This window comes from Peromyscus maniculatus, chromosome 11 (assembly GCF_049852395.1).
Source record: "Peromyscus maniculatus bairdii isolate BWxNUB_F1_BW_parent chromosome 11, HU_Pman_BW_mat_3.1, whole genome shotgun sequence".
Taxonomy (NCBI): Eukaryota; Metazoa; Chordata; class Mammalia; order Rodentia; family Cricetidae; genus Peromyscus; species Peromyscus maniculatus.
This window is the reverse complement of record NC_134862.1, coordinates 24,439,065-24,458,659: the sequence shown is the minus strand read 5'-3', so window position 1 is coordinate 24,458,659 and position 19,595 is coordinate 24,439,065. Positions and strand designations below refer to the sequence as shown.

Sequence of the window (19,595 nt, the reverse complement as noted above, 5' to 3'; positions counted from 1 at the left end):
TTAAGCGTGAGGCTCAAGGGGGTGGTGACAGTCTGTCCCATGGTTGTTTCTAGGAGGAGAACGGTTAAACAGAAAACAAGGAACAACAAACCAATACAAATAACACTAACACGCGCTGCGCGGCTTCGGTTCCAAACCGAAAGCAAAACCTCAGAAGGAGACTGCGAGGGTCCAACCCCCTCTTCTCCAACCAGCACAACGTATCCCTCAGATACGTGAGTGGCCCCAAAAAACCGTGCCCCAGAGGGCACTACAGATTCCCGTGGAACGTCTTCCAGGGTTCCAGATTCCCCTGGGACGTCTCCCAGGGTTCAGTGGTGAAGTCCAGGCCCGTCGGCCCCCTCTTTCAGATCCACTGACACAGACAGATTATCAGGCGCAGGCGCAGAGACAAACAAACAACATTCAACACTCAGGCAAACAGACAACACTCAGACTGGACAGGGATGACATAAACCAAGGCCGGCCGGCTTACCTCCTGATGGTGGGTCGGTGGTCCCAGGGAGGGGTCTCAATCCCCGTACGGGCCACCAAATGAAAGACCCCCAGGGGAGATCTTCCCTCAGGGAGAGACCCCAGACCCGGGAAACACACCGAAACCACAGATCAGATGCAAACAGCAAGAGGCTTTATTAGGTGCACAGGTACCTGGGGCCAAGTCTCTCGGAGGACTTGCGCGCCTACCGAGGGCAAAGGGGACTTTTTATGGGATTTCAGGGGCAGAGGCGCGGTTACAGAAGCGAGAAGCATAGTTACAGGGTCCCTATTGGCTGTTTTACAGAGGGCCAGGGTGAACTTGGGGTCGCGTTCTTTAATTATCAGAAGTTTGATGTGTGGCTGACTTGGCCTTGCCCAGGCCAGCTGCCTATTCTTCAAGGCCAGGGGCCCGCCATAAAATATCAACTGTCTTACTCCCAAGGCCGCTGACCCAATTATCCCCTATCTTAGGCCCGATGGCTGGCCATAGTTATCTTTTTCTTCCAAGGCCGGCTGGCTAGTTAGTCACAGCTGTGAACTCCTGTTTTTCTGATTCCTGCAGAATGGCGTTTCTAAGGCCAAGTTATTGGGGGGGCATAACATCGGCCCAACGCCCCATATCCTCATAATGGAGTGGGGTCCTTCACAGCCAGTATTGGATACACATGCCTTTAATCTTAATACCAATCAATAGAAAACCTGGAGGTCTATACAGACAGGCCGTGATGAGGCGGTCATGTGGTTGGGTTTACAACCAATGAGAAGGCAGAACAGAAACACTATAAAAAGACAGACAGAAGAAGTAGCTCTGGTTTGGAGAGGTAGGACCACCGCAGGAGGAAGGGTAAGGTTTTAGCTCTTAGCTCTGACCTCTTGGCTTTCTTCTTTGAATTGGTTCTGTGTTTCTTATTTAATAAGACAGTTGGTTACATCTACAAATGGCACCCAACGAGTGGGCAAGAGTTTCCACCTAAAACCTGAGAAAAGATTCTAAAATGGAGCTAAAAATAGCTTCCTAATTGTCTCTCTCAAATGAGCAGCAGCTTGCTGTTTTGAGCTCCTGGTGCGTTCCTAGAGTGTGTGGAATGAGGGCTCTGCAAGTGACACATTAAGCTGTGTGGTGGACTTAGCCTTTGCTAGTACGAAACAAAAAAAGAGGTTTCTGGGCTACACGCTGCTTTGATAAAAGAATAGACCCATGATAGCTCCCAGAGCTGGCAAGAAACTACCACCACCATGTTGGGAAGCTGAGGTGGGCAAAGTCAGCAGCCATAGCACCGTTTCAGTCTTAGAATGTTGCATTTTAAAGCAATAGATTCACAATAAGACAGATTCAGATGGAACAAGACTTTAAATGCTTTACAGTGTGTGTAAAAATGTACATAGGCTTGGAAGAGAGAGGAAAAGGAACATACACAGTTATATAAAGAAACAGAAAGTTTTAAAATAAAAAGTCTTTAAAGAGAAAGTAAAAGTAATATAAAAAATAAGCCATGTAAAGATGAATATTACACAGAGAATCTGGATTGTGTTGTCTTTGGGATTTTTTGTTTTTGTTTTTGTTTTTGTTTTTCGAGACAGGGTTTCTCTGTGGTCTTTGGGATTTTTAACTGCAGAAAAACATTTGATAGTTAAAGATGTTGAGTTAAACCAATATGTATATATTAAAGATACCTTGACTTTAAAATTTGGATGTAAGGGTGTGTTACTTTGGAAAGGAGACTCTGCTTGTGTTTCCACAGAAGGCCAGAGGCTATGGATTTGTTCCAGATTAAGATACATCAGGTTTGACCAGCCAAGACCCCCTGAAAGGTCTCTGATGATACCATGGCCCAGGTGATCCAACATCCAGAATGGTTTCAAGCCAACTGGCTCAGACGATACAGCCTCATGGACTATTCCATAATCCTAAAATTTTCTTTGTATCCCCATAAGATACAGTGCCCCCCTCCAGCAGGAAGTAGTAAAAGAAGCTACGCCCAAATTCCCAAATTATATGTAATTTTACTTTGTTAAGGTTAAAACCTTCCTTTTTGGAAAAAAAAGGAGAAGTGCTGTGGGATGTTCTGTGTGTCCTGTGGGAACCCGTTCTTGTGTTCCTCGTGGCTTTACCCAGCAGGTCCGTATAGAGGATGATTAGGACCACAGGCCTGAGTGCAGGTGTCTGAGATGGTCTGCACTTGGCTGTGCTGGGGGATGGTCTGTATGTCAAATTACTCTGATTGGTCAATAAATAAAACCTGATTGGCCCATGGCTAGGCAGGAAGTATAGGCGGGACTAACAGAGAGGAGAAATAAAAGAACAAGAAGGCAGGAGTCACTGCCTGCAGAAGCCGCCAGGACAAGGAAGATGTAAAGTACCGGTAAGCCACGAGCCACGTGGCAAGGTATAGATTTATAGAAATGGGTTAATTTAAGATATAAGAACAGTTAGCAAGAAGCCTGCCACGGCCATACAGTTTGTAAACAAAATAAGTCTCTGTGTTTACTTGGTTGGGTCTGAGCGGCTGTGGGACTGGCGGGTGACAAAGATTTGTCCTGACTGTGGGCCGGGCAGGAAAACTCAAGCTACAGTTCAAGGCCAGCCTAGTCTACAGAATGAGTTCCAAGACAGGCTCCAAAGCTACACAGAAACCCTGTCTCAGAAAAACCCCAAATAAATAAATAAATAAATAAATAAATAAATAAATAAATAAATAAATAAATAAATGTAAGAAATTCCAGGAGTCTGGAAAACAATAAATGAAATATGTCTTTGGATAATAAATAATAAACATTGCAATGTTGTAGAATAGTTATATGTACTAGTTACGGATTTCATCTTGAAATTCACAGTCTGAGCTATAGAAGGCAGAAAACCTACAGAAGAGCACCATGTTGCTTTGAAGGACATCTGTATGTTCTCATAGCAGAGGTGGGGCTGTATGTACTACTGGATAATGACAAATTCATTGAAAGAAAATAGTCATCATTAAAATATCCACTTTAATTTCAAGGTTGATGCAACCATCTCATTTTTTAAAGGTGACTATTAGTGGAATAGTCCCAATTTACACTAACAGTGGAATAACATCCTCGTCCTTTAATTTTTTTTTTTTTTTGGTTGTCACATTTCACTCATAAATATGATCTGCCACTAAGCTCTGAATTATAACCTCACCTTGACTCTGTGACAGTATTCGGCCAAACATGCTACTTTATATTTTATCTTCTCCTGACCTTCACTCTGCCAATAGTGGCAATTACAGTGATGCAATTCATAAAAGGTGCAATCAATGAGAAGTTGGAAAGCTAAAGCAAAGAAATTCTATCTATCTCCCAAGAAGCTTCTCAGGGTGACACTCTCAAATCCATCATGGTACAGTCTTGGCTCAAAGACTAGAGAGCTTCGAAAACTGATTTTTCAACATCCTGGAAACAGCAAGCTTCTCCAGTTAACCTAGTTCAAAAAGAATGATGCACACGAGTTTATCAATTTATAATGAGCAATCTAACTGTAGAGGCAACCAGACACTCTACCTGCAGGCATGCCACACGGGAAGCCACAGTGTAATCAGGCTGATACTTGGTGAGCATGAAATCACAATGAGGGTTGTTAGATTTATGATTTAAAATAATAAAGGCAAGAGGCTCAGCCGTTCCTGTATGCCTAGCCAAATGTTCTATTATGCATTTCTATTTCTGATAAACCTCTCATTCTTATTAATGCACCTCTAGATATGTTAAAAAGAAACTTTTGTTTGCTTGACTGATCGTTGCTGTGTATTTTACTCCACACCTTGTCTTGTCTAGGAGTTATTGTCCTTATTATTTCATCACTTCATCCCTCATCGCTCCCTTAAGTGACACACAGAGCTCTGTCTAGTTCTGAAGTCTTCCTTCTCTGCCAGCTCCCACTGTACTGGCAGGTTTGTGTGTCAGCATGACACAAGCGAGAGTCATCAGAGAGGACTTGACACATGCTAGTCATCAGTTGAGGAAATGCCTCCATGAGATCCAGCTGTAAGGCATTTTCTCAATTAGCAATCAATTGAGAATGGTGCCATCTATGGGCTGGTGGTCCTGGGTTCTATAAGAAAACAGGGTGTGCAAGACAGGGGAAGCAAACCAGTAAGCAGTGCTCCTCCATGGCCCCTGCATCAGCGCCTGCCTCTAGGATTCTGCCCTGTTTTGAGTTCCTGTGCTGACTTCCTTCAGTGGTCAACAGCAATGTGAAAATGTAAATCAAATATACCCTTTCCTCCCCCACTTGCTCTTTGGTCATGGTGTTTTGTCACAGCAATAGAAACTCTAAGACACCCACCAAAAGCATTTCCAGAATCACAACAGCAACATTTCCCAGTGGTTAGGAGGTATGATAGTAGACTTATATAAAAGTAGTGTTTTATATAAGAGCCCACTAATTATAGTAGCTTTCTTTATACTATATTTGAATTAGGCTGTCACAGGGAGACAGCCTTTGTGTCTGAGTGAAAAGCACATGAAATTCTTTGGTGAAACAACAGAAATAATAGAAAAAGAAAATACCAGCATTTAGTGAGAGATGCGAGTATGTTATCCTCAGAGGTGCCAAGAGCAATAGGCTTCTTAGAATTATTTGGGGGAATATTCATGGCTCCAAATATCTGCTCCAGCTTCAGCTTACTTCTCTGCATAGTATCATATTAAGTCATAGCCTAGCATATATTAATTCATGTAAGCATCTGGCTTTATTGGAAGGAAACATTTGTGGTGCATATTTTAAAATCACAGTGTCCATTTGGGAACATTTGTGAATATGCTAATGAGATTTGCCTACCATATGAATGGATGTTTTTGTTATTCCTTTACTTTTTAAAGGCAGGAGTGGACCGCCTTTATATTTTGAATGACTTAAACTAGCCAATATTGTTCCATGAAGACAGTTGGTATTTAAAATTAGGATTTTTTTGGGTGTTAGGATAGTTTAAATATCTGTATCAACATTATTGGGACAAAGTTTATGGCTAGGATACTCAATATATCATTGTTTCTCTGCTAGAGCTGTAGGATCTCCTTTACGGATCCATGTCTCCAGTGGAAAGAGCACAGGACTCATGTTTTCCTCCTAATGTCTGCAATCCCTACTTTGAGAGATCTGATACTGCTTTGTCTTCTGTCTCTCCTCCTTGTTATCATCTCCCTATCAGTGCTCAGCCTTAGCCTGATACCTAGCTGGGCAATGGAGGACATTCCTAATGATTTTCAATGCCTCTGCTTTATAGCTTCTGCTTTTACATATTTACTTACTTATTGATTGATTGATTGATTGATTGACTCTACATGGCTGACAGTCAATTCTCTAAACTATTTAGATTATTTCAATAATTTCTGTCCCAAACCTGCTAAGCCCCTATTACCTAAAAAGAACTGCCAAAATTTCTCCAGTACACAGAATCTGCCCCGTGAGGGCCTTAGAACCATATTTGGAAGCACACTTTCATACTTGGATAACAACTTACCATTCCCTGAACATAGAAAAATTTTATGCCAATTAATTTTGCTGATACCGTTTGCTCTTCTACTATAACAAAGCCTATTCGACCTTTAACTCTCCCTTCAAATGTTATTTCTCTCTCTTAAAGCATCCTCTGCTCACACTTGTAGAGTGTTCTCTTTCAGTTCCCCAGAATGTTGTTTCCTAAAACAAAACCTGTGCTTTCAAGCCTTATGTTCTTATGATTCTTCCTACCATGTCTGCAGTAAGTAGGGCCCCATCAGAATAGTGACAATGTCTTTGGTGGGTGTATGTGTGTGAGAGAAAGAGAGAGAGAGAGAGAGAGAGAGAGAGAGAGAGAGAGAGAGAGAGAGAGAGAGAGAGAGAGAGAGTGTCTTTTGAGCTGTGTGCTTTGGCCACTTGATTTTCTATAACACAGGCAGCACATGGTGTCATCTGGACAGCTTATAAGAATGGCTAGAGTGGTACCAGCACCAGTGCCATCTTCCTTCCTTCCTTCCTTCCTTCCTTCCTTCCTTCCTTCCTTCCTTCCTTTCTCCCTCCCTCCCTCCCTCCCTCCCTCCCTCCCTTCCTTCCTTCCTTCCTTCCTTCCTTCCTTTCTTTTTCTCCCTTTCTTCCTTTTTTTGTTTACCATTTGCTTCTAATCCATATGGGGATAAATAATGATCCCATTCTTAACAATTATAATTAATCATGAACATTAAAGAAACATTAAAACAAAGAGAATCATTGCTTATCCAACTTAGAAAGGAGCCCTTTAGTCAAAAATGTGTTTAGTTTTATATCTGTAAGAAAGACCCAATACCCAAGGATTCCTTTCATAGTAAGTATGATATAATTATTCTTTAAAATATTGAAATCGAATTAAAATATAATAAAATAAGCCTTACACTCATAATAACAAAAGTCCTTTTGTTAGTTTATAACAGTATAACTATGTTTCACCTGAGTTAATTGCAAAGATAGCAAGTAGAGAAATTTAAGGAATGAATACTCCTACTGTCACTGGGGTGTGGAGGGTTAGGATGTGGTACACGGAAAAGAGGTAAGGTATCTTTCTGAGATTTCCTGTTTCTTGATCCAGTCTATTGTTTTTCCCTTATGAATATCAATTTCTTACTATCTTAGCTTCTTTTCCTATTTCTGTGAGAAAATACTCTGACAAAAACAACTTAAGGAAGAAATAGTTTATTTGGCAACCAATTTTAGATTACAGTCTATCACTACAGGGATGTCAAGGCTGCAGCTCTTCACATTATATCTAAAGTTTAGAGTATAGAGCCATAAATTACTGCCCATACCTTGGTATGTTCAGTTTAAAATTTATTGCCAAAGAATGGTCTCATCTTTAGAGGGCAAGTCTTCCAACCTCTATTAATGTAATCAAGATAATCCCTCATGAACAAACTAGAGGCCTACCTAATCTAGTTAATTCTTCATTGAGAGGCCCTTCTGTGGTGATTCTAAATTGTGTAAAGTTGACAATTTAAATTAAACTGTTGGTCTACTATATATTTATAACCTTTTAGAGTTGGTAATTCCAGTAGATAGCATACAAATTTGTTCATTTAATTTTATAAGAGGAGAAAATAATAACCAAGAAGTTAGATGACTCCAGTCTCTCTCAGACGATTAGTATTGAAGCCTAGCCTAGAACTCATGACAGCTGTCTTCCTTCCTGGAGCGTTCTTCTCATGATTCATTGCTTCCCATAATTGCCGACAGATTTAGATGTTCCAGGTCTGCGCCAGCACACAGAGCCTTTGTAAGTCACCTTTATTTTCTCAAATATTTGATCTCTTCCTTCCCTCCCACCGCTGGCACATACTTCTTGTAATCTGTAGGTCAAGGATAAATATAAAAAGCCCATATCTTCATCTGAACTGGCCTTTATGTACATACCTCCCCCGCCCCTCCCCTGCTCCTGGTTCTTTCCTTTCAATCGTTTATCACAGCCAGCTCTTGTGACTTGATAGAGCACTGAGCTGGTTTGCTGCTGGAGCTTGTGTCCTTTATCAAATAGATGATTCTTGGTCACTATTCATTTGTAAGACAGTGTTAGTAACAATATATATTATCTCCTGGGGTCTCTGGAAAAGCAAACCACGGCAAGGCTGTTTGTAGACTTCAGGATGCTGTATTACTTAATCTCTTGTTGCTGTGATAGAATACCATAACCAAGGCAACATATGGAAGAATGAGTTTATTTGAGCTTAAGGTTCCAGAGAGTTAGAGGCTGTAATGGTGGGGAAGCGCGGCAGTAAGTGGCAGGCACAGCAGCTGGAGCATTAAGCTGAGAATAGCAAGCACGACACACAGAACACACACTGGAAGTGATACCGCTTTACTCTCAAAGCCCACCCCTCCTGACCTACTTTCTCCAGCAAGGCTGTACCACTTAAATTTCCCCAGACAACTGTGTACAAAGTTAAACATCTCAGACTATGGCAGGAGGGGGGCATCTCACTCAAACTTCTACAGACCCTGAACAGTTATAAACTTCATTTTAACAAGTATGATCAAGACACCTTGAATCTCCCACATATCTATCAGTCACTAATGTTCTGGCTAATGTCTGAGTAGATGTATATCTTCCCTCATTGTTTCCTCTTCTCATAATGGGAATTAACTCTGTTGCTCAACTATGACAAAATATTGGATTTAAAATGTAGAATTTTAGAAATACATACATCTTTTTACACAGAACTCAGTTCTTTACCCAGCATTTAGATTTTTGTTATTACTGCTAATTATAATCATCTTCATTATTGTTGATGTTTCTCAAATGTTTTACTTACTGTTTAGCTCTTCCTACTAATACTTTAGCATCTTAACATCACTGATTAATCACAGAATTCCTATAATAGGTTTGAATGGACTAATTTGTACATATTTTAAATTTTCATCATTTTTATTTAGAATTTCTTCTTAAGCACTCCCTCAGAAAAATCAATGGTCACAGATGAAGGCAGAGGAAGATTCACACTAAGATGTTCCCTTACACATTCAGTCGCAATCGAGTAGTGGAAACCTTGAAAACAACACGTTTTGTTGCTGAATCCAATTTTCAGCTTTTTTTCAAATAGTTTTGTAACACACTTAAACAAAATTGGGTTGCATGTAGCAAAGCAGACAATCTTGTGCCTTCACTGAATATATTGTTGTGGACAAATCCTCATCATTTAAAAAGGAAAAGAGGGGATTTCTTTCTAAAACACTTAAAGCTGATGATAAACAAAGAGGATTTTTTTTAGCTATAATAAATTTCCTGGCAATGAACAAATGAGAAGGAAATTGAAATGGAAAAGTGTTATCACTCAGCATTGAGTTTCTTTCTATCTCCAAACTGCTGGTGTCAATATACGTGTAGTGTTTTCACATTTAAAAGCAAGATGAATATTGCCTCTTTGACAAAAAGGAAAACATCACATAAAAAAAATAAAAAGCATCAGTAAATGTTTTAATTTAAGTGTGATGCTGTTATAATTATGGTATCTTCTTCCACTGAAGGGTTTCCATACTTATGTAAGAAACATATGAAAAGAAAGAACCTTCCCTGTGTTTAAAATGTTTCTTTAAATACTTAATTTTCATGGAATGTATAGATCACCAAAATATGAATGGAACAATCTTTAAACCAAACTTTAAGTATGTGAGTCCCTTAAAAACAGGACATGATATTATATTACTTCTGAATGTAACAGCTGTATGATATACTTATTTACATTCCTCCTAGATACACACACTTTTCCCGATCTAAAGAAAATCAGACAAGGCATAAATTCTCCAAGAAATCTGAAGGTAGAAAATGGCTCATCTGTTTTTAAACACCAAAGCTCGCTGTTTCCCTCCTTAAACATTCCAAAGAAGGGCTAATTCCTACTCATTCTCTGCAAGTGATTATAGACACTAAATGGCCACAATTATGTTGCTGCATATGAATGTGGTGTTTGATGAATGTAACTACAACAATCACAAAGCAATAGAACGAAGAAGAAAAATGTGGTAAACTGTCATTTTTAAAATTGCCACACTGAAGCAAAATTATAACATATATACTCTGAAAGACATAAATTACCCACTAGATAAAATCTGTTGGAAAGAAAATTTTATTATAAATAACAATAACTTGATATTTCCTTTCCATTGCATAAAATGGTTGTGTTTATTGTGTAGAATGTGTGTATGTCATAGGGACAGAGACCATATTTTTATTAATAGACAAAAATATATATGTAATTAATAAAACATTATAAAGGAGATAAACTGGATAGTGAAAATTCACACATCCATTTAGAATCTGAACTGCAACTTTCAACTTTGGTTCATAAAAATAACTTAGTAAACACATTATCTATTCTTTTTAAATAATTGTCTATTGGGTCTGATTCCTCTTACAAAGTGCACTTTTGCCCCACCCAGTGGTTGCCCCATAAGCAGTCACTGTTACCTGAGTGATAGAATCCATTCCCTGATGGCACTGGGGTGAGGAGCACAGAAGGACAGCGGCTGTCCCTGTTGCTCAGATTTGCACATGAGGCCATTGTCTCGATCGGTGACTCTGCCATCTGTAGTCTGCTGAGGGGCAATAGCATAAGTGTGCCAGTAGCTTCAGGGCTACCACCTGTTTCACTGCGAAGGGAGATCTCAAAGTCAACCTACACATTCATCCCAGTCATGAAAAGAAAGAAAGAGGCACACATCTAAAATACTAAGATTGGATTAGTGAGAATAAGAGGGAAGGGGTAAACACATGTATCAAAAATAAATAAATCACTAAGGAAATAGATGAGCAAATCCAAGAATGTTTACCATGTGTTTACCATCTGAATTTGTGGGTTAGTTTAGCCTGTTTCCTGTATCTGTAAAGAAAGAGGTATTGGATTTTGATTGCTTACACATTACTCTAAAGGTGGAAAATGTTTGTGTAACACAGTAATTAAGAGGTAAAAATCTCTGCTGAACTGCAGGAAAATGTTTACATTTGTGTTTTACATATTGTATGTATGCTTCTCTGTGTTCTCATATGCATAAACATGTTCTTACATCTGTACTATACAGATTGTGAGTTATGATTCTCTGTGTTCTCATCATATGAAACTAGTGAAAAATCTCAGACTCCTGTTAAAATCACTGAAAGACCACAGACAGGTTAAAAAATAGACAAAATGTCTCCGTAGTATCACCCTGTAAGAAATAAAGGCTATATGTGGGTGATTACAAAGACTGATTTCTTTCTTATGGAAGGCGATATTGTTCTTATTATTTGGATAATACTATCTGATTTAAGAAGTTGCCTACGAATAAATGATTTTTCAAAAATATTTTTGAGTTTCTGCATACTGATGTACTGGAAAATAAGTGCTACCATCAAATCCGTACTATCTGAGTACAAGCACATGCACAGCAGAGTGGTGTGGTTTGAAGATCAGCAGTTCAAGAACATTTTCACCTACATAGCAAGCTTGAAGGACAGCCTGACTGTTATGAGTACCATCTCAGAAGAGGAGGAACAAGGAGGATGAAGGGGACAGGAAAAGGTAGGGAGAAAGAGGAGGAAAGATGAAAGGGGAAGGGGAGAGAGATGTGAACTGAAGGTATGTTGGGGAGAGGAGGCAAGGGAGAGGTCTTAGCCAGAAAGAACGGGGCCTGAGACAACTTACAGCTAAATCAAGTTCTCTTACATTGGTATGTTTCTATTTCTGTCCAAGTCCATAGAGATTTAAGATATGTTCTTTTAAAAAGAACTTCAGCTATTTTCTCATACATTCATTCAATAATTATTCTGAAGTCCTTTCAACTGTACATAGTTCTAAAACTGGAAGACATTCCCATGCCTGTGGAAGTACATGCTTAAGAGGGAAACTGCAGAGATTGAAGATTTGTCTAAAGGTTCCAAATTCTCTGTAACATTGACATTGTTCTTTTCTTTACAGTTGCTGCTGCTGTGATAACTGCATGCTGACATTAAATCCATCTAATTGTTTCAGTTGTACTTCTGTGTCTCTAATGCTGAGGGTTGTTCCCTATACTTATTGGCTAGTCTCTGCAAAAACATGCATATTTTCAAAAACTTAATGCTTTCTCTTATTGTTGAATTTTAGAGTTTCTTTATATATTATAAACATAAAGTCTATTTGAAGAACTATTTGTGTCTGGATGTGGTGCTGCATACCTTTAATGCCAACACTCGGGAGGGAAATGCAAGCACATCTCTATGAAGTCAAAGCCAGCCTGGTCTACAATGCCAGATTCAAGCCAACCAAGACTACACAGTGAAACCTGCTGTGGAATGTCCTTCTGTATGCTGTGAATGTGTGTTGCTCTGACTGATTAGTAAAATGCTGATTGGCCAGTCGCCTGGCAGAAAGTATAGGTGGGATAAGCAGACAAGGAGAATTCTGGGAAGATGAAGGTTGAGTCAGGAATCACATCCACACACAGAGGAAGTAAGATGACAAGGCAGAACTGAGAAAAGGTACCAAGCCACATGGTTAAACATAAGTAAGAATTATGGATTAATTTAAGTGTAAGAGCTAGTCAATAATAAGCCTGAGCTAATGGCCAAGCAGTTATAATTAATATAAGCCTCTATGTATTTATTTGGGTCTGAGCAACTGTGGACCAGGTAGAACCCAGGAAAACTTCCAACTACAGAAACCTTGTGTTAAAAGAGCAAAACAACAACAAAAAGAAAAAAATTTACAAATTCTTTAATTATGTACATACTCTTTATTTGTCCTTACTATTATCTACCAATTCCAAGTGTTTTTTTTTATTCTGATCAACTTCAATATTGTTAGTGTCATAGCTAAGATTCCACTTGCAATTTCAAGGTCATGACAATTTCTTTCTAAGATTCCCTATAAGCTATGTTTTTTTTTCTTTGCTCGAGTAATCTATTTGCAGATAGTTTTGTATATACTGATGTAAGATCCAATCAGCTTTTGTATGTGTAATCCAGTTGGAACATCCTTCTTTTTAAAGACTGATATTTTTTCCCTATTAAGTGGACTTAGTGAAATGTAACTCACAAATAGACTATAACTGGAAGACCATATTTACGGTCTCTCTTTGCTATTCCATAGATATTTTTGTATATACTTACGCCAGCACTATGCTATTTTTACAACTACAATCTTCAGTGAATTTTGAAATTAGGAACTGGGGGGTCTTAAGCATTTGCTTTATTCTTTTCTAAGCTTGTTTTAGCTGCTTGGGTTCCATTCAAATTCCACATAACAGGGAGATTCAAATGTTCATGTTATGCAGAATTGGTTGGTGTTGGGATGTACTTGTACCTTGATACAGTTTTATTTTCTATGGTTTCAGTTACCTATGGTAAATTATAGTCTGAGAATGTTTAATGGAAAATTCCAGAAATTATGAATGACTGCTTTTAACATAAATCTGAGTAGCATGATGAAAACTCACATACCCCATTCTGTGTGCTTGGCTCATGAACCATTTTGTATGTGGAATGTGTATATTGTATGCTGCTGCTCTCTTCCTGGTCTTACACTGAATTAACCTTTATTTTACTTAGAAAAGAGTGATAAAAATAAAATGTAGCAATTAATATCCACCAGGTGCTTCTTTATAAAATATAAGTTCACATCAACACATGGAGGGTGATGACTGTACAATTTTATAGTTTGTAAATACCTTATAACATGACTCTTACTACATATTTTTTTCATTCACTGAGACTTGTTTTAGGGACTAACTAATTTTAAACCTAACTTAGAGAATGTTCCATGTGCATTTAAAAATAATGTTTGCTGCTAATGTTAGGTGAAGTGTTTCAGATATGTCTGTGGTCCTGGCTGATTTATTGTGCTGCACAAGTCATCTATTCCCACATTGATCTTCTGCCTCGATGTTCTATCCATTGTTAAAAGGGATATATTGATGTCTCCAACAATTATAGAAATGCCATTTCCTCCTTCATTTCTGTCAATATTCATTTCATGTTTTGGAGAGGAAATTAGTTTTGCTTGATGTATATATTTTAATTGATATGCCTTTGTGAGGAATTAAAACTGATCAGTATATGACACCCATAATGTCTTTTGCAACCTTTTAAATATAGAGTATATTTTGCCTAATAATCATATGTTTATACTAGCTCATTTTTGGTTATTATTTGCATACACAATGTAGTTTTCTATTTTTCTACTTTTTATTTATTTTTGCTTTTTAAAATAAAAATGAGACTTCTATGAGCATCAGGGAGTAATCTTTTTTTTTTATGTCATTGTGCTGATTATTGTCTTTGGACTTGAAAGTTTCACCTGTTTCATTTGAAGCTTCCCCCACCTCTCTCATTTTTCCTCATGATTGAGGCTGGCTGTACACTTGTATGACTTTTTCCTCAGCTTCCCTAGTGGATTTACAAAAGTACACTGCCGTGCTCAGCACTGAAGCAGTTATTGAGAATGGAAGACTGATTATTTTACCATTTGTTTTCTCCATATATTTAAAAAAATATTTTACATGTGTAGGTATTTTATCTCCAAGCATGTGTGTGTAGCATTTATGATTGGGCCCAGAGGAGGCCAGAAGAGGGCATTTGATCTCCTGGGACTGGAGATACAGACAGTTGTGGACTGCCATGTGGATGTTGAAAATCAAGCCTGAATCCTCTAGAGTAGTTAGCCAGTGTTTTTAACTGCTGAGACATCTCTCCACTTCCCTGTTTCCTTGTAGGGGTTTTCTTTCCGTCCCTTACATTTTGGGGCAATTTCTTGGTTTGTGGATAATTCATGATTTTAGTAAACTGGAGTCTCTTTGGTGTGTATGCATGTGTGTGTGCGTGGGTGCATGTGAGCATGTGTGTATGTGTGTTTGTGTGTGTTTCTGAAATATTTATTTGTAGTTTTCATGGCAATTACATGTCAAATCCTAAATTGATAGTAACTTACCTTTAATAGCGTACACCATTCATACACCATTGTATGTCCAAATTTGTTTGTTTAGACAAATTATAGCTTTATAGGCTTCAGACAAATCATTTAGATTTTTCTATGTTGTATCTTTGTGCTTTGCATAATTCATTTCATTTAAAAATACTATTTCTACTTCTGTGAGTATCATCCTGAAATTTCCTATAATCTAATTTTTATAATACTGCTCTGTAATTGAGAAAGACCAGTTATTCAGGATTTAACTGTAGACTGAATTTCTAAGACTAAATGCTTTATCATATCTTATATGATAAAGTTTTAAAAAGGAATTTCTCATAAAGTATTTTTAACCAGTTTATTGTCCATTAAAGTAATTTCATGTCCATTTTTAATATCACCTTATTATTTACAGAAAAGTGAACAGAATTATTGAGTATGGTAAATTATTTAAGTAATAACAAAGAAGAATTTTCAATATTTGAAGAGCATACTTTCAATTTCTTTATGGACACTCTTAAGTAGAGAGAAGATTAATATGAGATGAATGTTATAATGATAATCATATTATCATATTATATATACTATATATACATATAATATAATATATTATAAACTTTATGGATAATCATATTATTGACTTTAAAAATAATAAGTACTTTATTCCTAGGTCTCTGCATTTTTGATTCATCATTATAATAGCTCTCTATTTAAAAGGAAATTTGTGCTCATATCTAGAATAAAATTATCTTTCAATTCTATATCTCCTGAATTTTACTTTAAGATTTTAAAAGACTTCATTATCCTGTTATAATCAGTACCAAATATTTAACTTATAATCCCTCAAAATCTGAATCTTTGTTATCAAGCAAGCACCTTTAGGATTTGTTTCAAATAGTAAAGGCCAAATCTAAATGATTTTAAGATTAAGGTAATGTTTGAATCAGATGGATTCTCAAGAGTTTTAAGAATATATAAAACATTTTCTTTATCTGCTTTCTTCTGACAGATTTGCAATTTTAATGCTGTTATGACTTCTGACATAATACAACCCTATTCATTTATTGAGGGTATTTTTGTTTTTGTTTATTTTGAGAAGAGTTCATTAGTAATATTTCCATTCACCACATATGTGCTGACTAGTTTTAAGTCTACTTGACACAAGGTATTGTCATATGAGAGGAGGAAACCTCAATTGAAAATGCCTACATCAGATTAGGCTGCAGGGCATTTTGTTAATTAGTGATTGATGGCAAAGGGCCCATGTTATTGTGTCTGGGGCACTCTGAGGAGGTGGTCTTGGTTTCTATAAGAGAGCATGATAAGTAAACCATATTGAACAAGTCAGTAAGCAGCATTCGTCCATATCCTCTGCATCAGCTCGTGCCTCCAAGTACCTGCCCTGCTTGAGTTTCTGTTCTCACTTCCCTCATTATTGGACTATTACCTGGAGGTTAAACTGAAATAAACCTTTTCCTGTTCAAATTGCTTTGGCCATGATATTTTTTATCAGAGTAATAGTAACCCTAAATATTACATCGTAATTAAAGCAACTTACATGAACAGCCAATTTGTGGTGTTAGCAGTTAACTCCTCAGCTTTGTGTCAGGAAGCACATGAAACACCTATTAGTAATTATAATAGATTTACATGTTTTGTTATCTGTAAGCATAAACACACACCACCATATCTACCTAAAAGAAGTTAGTCAGATAAAACCTTAGCATATTTCTTAAAACAAAACTGCCTCAATTTTTGTATATACACATGTAGCCTTAAAACTAGAGATCTTATCTAAAGTGTCAAGTAGGGATCCATGGCAAGGATTACAGGAATTGGATTGTTCGGTGGTTTGAATGAAAATGGCCCTCATAAACTCATCAGGAGTAGTATTGTTGGAAATGTGACCTTGTTGGAGTAGGTGTGAACTTATTGGAGGAAGTGTGCCACTGTGAGGCAGGTTTGACATTTCAGAAGCTCAAGTTAGCTTCAGTGTTCCTCTCTCTTCCTGTTGCCTGTCAATCCAGATGTAGAACTCTCAGCAACTTTCCCAGCACCATGTCTGCTGCACGCTGCCATGTGTCCCACCATAACTAAATCTGACATTGTAAGCCAGCCCCAACTAAATGTTTTCCTTCTTATGAGTTGCCATGGTCATGATGTCTTTTCAGAGAAACTGGAACCCTAAATAAGGCAGAATGTTTCATTTTATGTTAAGTAATTTCATTTTCTATTTGTGAACATGATCATTAATGTATTTATGTAGCTGTTCATTGGTTTGATAGGTAACAGCTTACAGCAGGTTGCTGTGTTTCTTTTTATAAATGGCCAAGGCCTTAGCTTTAAGAATAAAAGTTCATGCTTCTAGTGTCCTGTTTAGAAAGCTGAGAACATTACCAAATAACACAAGGAATCAGATATAAATCTTATAATCTGAAGACATCAGGGAATGTTTTGAGGCTTTGACAACTGGCTAGTTTAGCATAGCTCTAATATGCTTAATACTGTGTTTACCCTCTTAGGATAAAGTGAAAAATAACAGATGAATATCTGGAAAGTGGTTTAAAAATAATAAAATAAAAATACATCAGTATTTTAAAGTATTAATGTTATTGATAATTTCATTAGTATGTGTTATAAAGAGAAAATTTACTGTTAATATAAATCAATAATCTTGATCTGGTAAATGGTTTATTTGATGATCTGTTAACATTGATGTTCAACCCTTTCTAGAAGCAGAACAAGCAATAGCTGTTAGCATTGACACTGAATCTTGGCAAACACAGTGGAGTCTGATCACCCAGGTGTGATGACCAGAACCTTGTCTTCTGCCTGTGCATTGCTTCTCAGTCTGATGACTGCGTTTCTCCACTATCTCAACCCTTTCTCCAAACAAAGGCAGATTAGAGAACAGACCACTAAACTACCTGGAGTAATAGTCATTTGGAAACTGTACAAATGAATATTTGTCTTTTTTAAAATTAATCTATGAATTAATTTTTACCAACCTAATTACAGTTTGCCCCCCTCCCTCCTCTCTGTCTAGTCCCTCCCCTCAGTCCCTCCTCTACCTTCCTTCAGATAATTGTAGGCCTTCCATGTATATCAGCCAGCCATGGGTATCAAGTTGTAGTAAGAATAGGCATCTCCTCTCCTACTAAGGATAGATGAGGCAACTAGTAGGAGGAAAGTGTCCAAAGAGCAGGCAAAATGTCCATCAACCAAAGAATGGATAAAGAAAATGTGGCTAAATTTTCTTTCAATTTTTTTTTAATTAGAACTGTTTGGCCATTAGCTTAGGCCTACTACTGACTAGCTCTTACATTTAAACTAACCCATAATTCTTATTCATGTTTAGTCATGTTGCTTGGTATCTTTTCTCAGTTTTGCCTTCACATCTTGCATCCTCTGTGTCTGGCTGGTGACTCCTAACTCAACCTTCCTGTTCCCAGAATTCTCTCTGCTTGTCCTGTCTATACTTCCAGTATGGCTACTGGCCAGTCAGCGTTTTATTTATTAACCAATCAGAGCAACACAGTCACTGCATGCAGAGTGATATCCATAGCACTTCCCATTTCTTTTCTTTTTTTCAAAAGGGCAGGTTTTAACTTTAACATAGTAATATTACATATAACAAAACAATTATCAAGTGAGAATTATAGTTACAATTATCTAGTCTATAATATCTAGTCTATTTGTATTTAGCAAAATTAAAGAAGATATCCTAATTAGCCTATATTTGTGAGTCTGAGGTTTCATATCTAACTTATCTTTTATCATAACTAAGGAAATTATAACTATCTAGTCTTCAACGACATCAAAGACCTCAGGAGGATATAATATTACCTAAGTAAACAGGAAGTACATATAAGCAACTTTCAAAAATCTAGAATGACAGAGCGCTGGCTGTCTTGACAGTCATCCAAAGTTCCTCTGTAAAATTGGGGCATCTGTCTTCAGCCCACAGGCCTAAAGTTTCTAATATTTTTATTTAAAGCAGGTTGATTATAAATGTGATATCTTTTTAAAGAAGAAAAGGGGATAGTATAGATATGATACAATGAAATGGTAGATTAATGAACCTATTTTTAAAGAGCAACAACTTGTTTAGAAATACTTTACATTGCTATGGATTTTAGTTTATTGATAGAAATTTGAAGTTAATTTTGTTATACTGTATGTATATTTTTATTCTTGGTTAAAGTATTATGTGTATACAACTGATTTAAAAATTTAATGTATCATTAAGAAATGCAGATTAATAGTCAATCATCTGTAGCTGAAGTTTTCTCCAGTCCTGTCTGGCCCAGGTCAGGACCAATCTCTTTCACCCACCAGTCCCGCAGCTGCTCAGACCCAACTGAGTAAACACACAGAGACTTATATTGCTTACAAACTGTTTGGCCATGGCAGTCTTCTTGTTATCTAGTTCTTCTATCTTAAATTAACCCATGTCTATAGATCTATACCTTGCCACATGGCTCGTGGCTTACCAGTATTGTACATGTTGGTACTCATGGTGGCTGCTGGCAGCGTCTCCTCACTCAGCCTTTCTGTTCCCAGAATTCTCTTCTCTGCTTGTCCCGCCTATACTTCCTGCCTGGCTACTGGCAAATCAGCATTTTATTTATACAGAGTGATATCCACAGCAATTATCTATGATAATCAAACTTATAGTCATGTTACTTTAGTTTTCTAGATATACATAGATATATTTCAGATAGATAGGTAATCTTCAA

General features: G+C 37.3%; 1 protein-coding gene across 1 annotated transcript in view; it reads right to left on the bottom strand.

Moving 5' to 3' along the window:
• LOC143267878 (uncharacterized) overlaps nucleotides 1-19,595 on the bottom strand; it is a 54,228-nt gene that overhangs the window by 7,668 nt on the left and 26,965 nt on the right. The window lies entirely within an intron of this gene.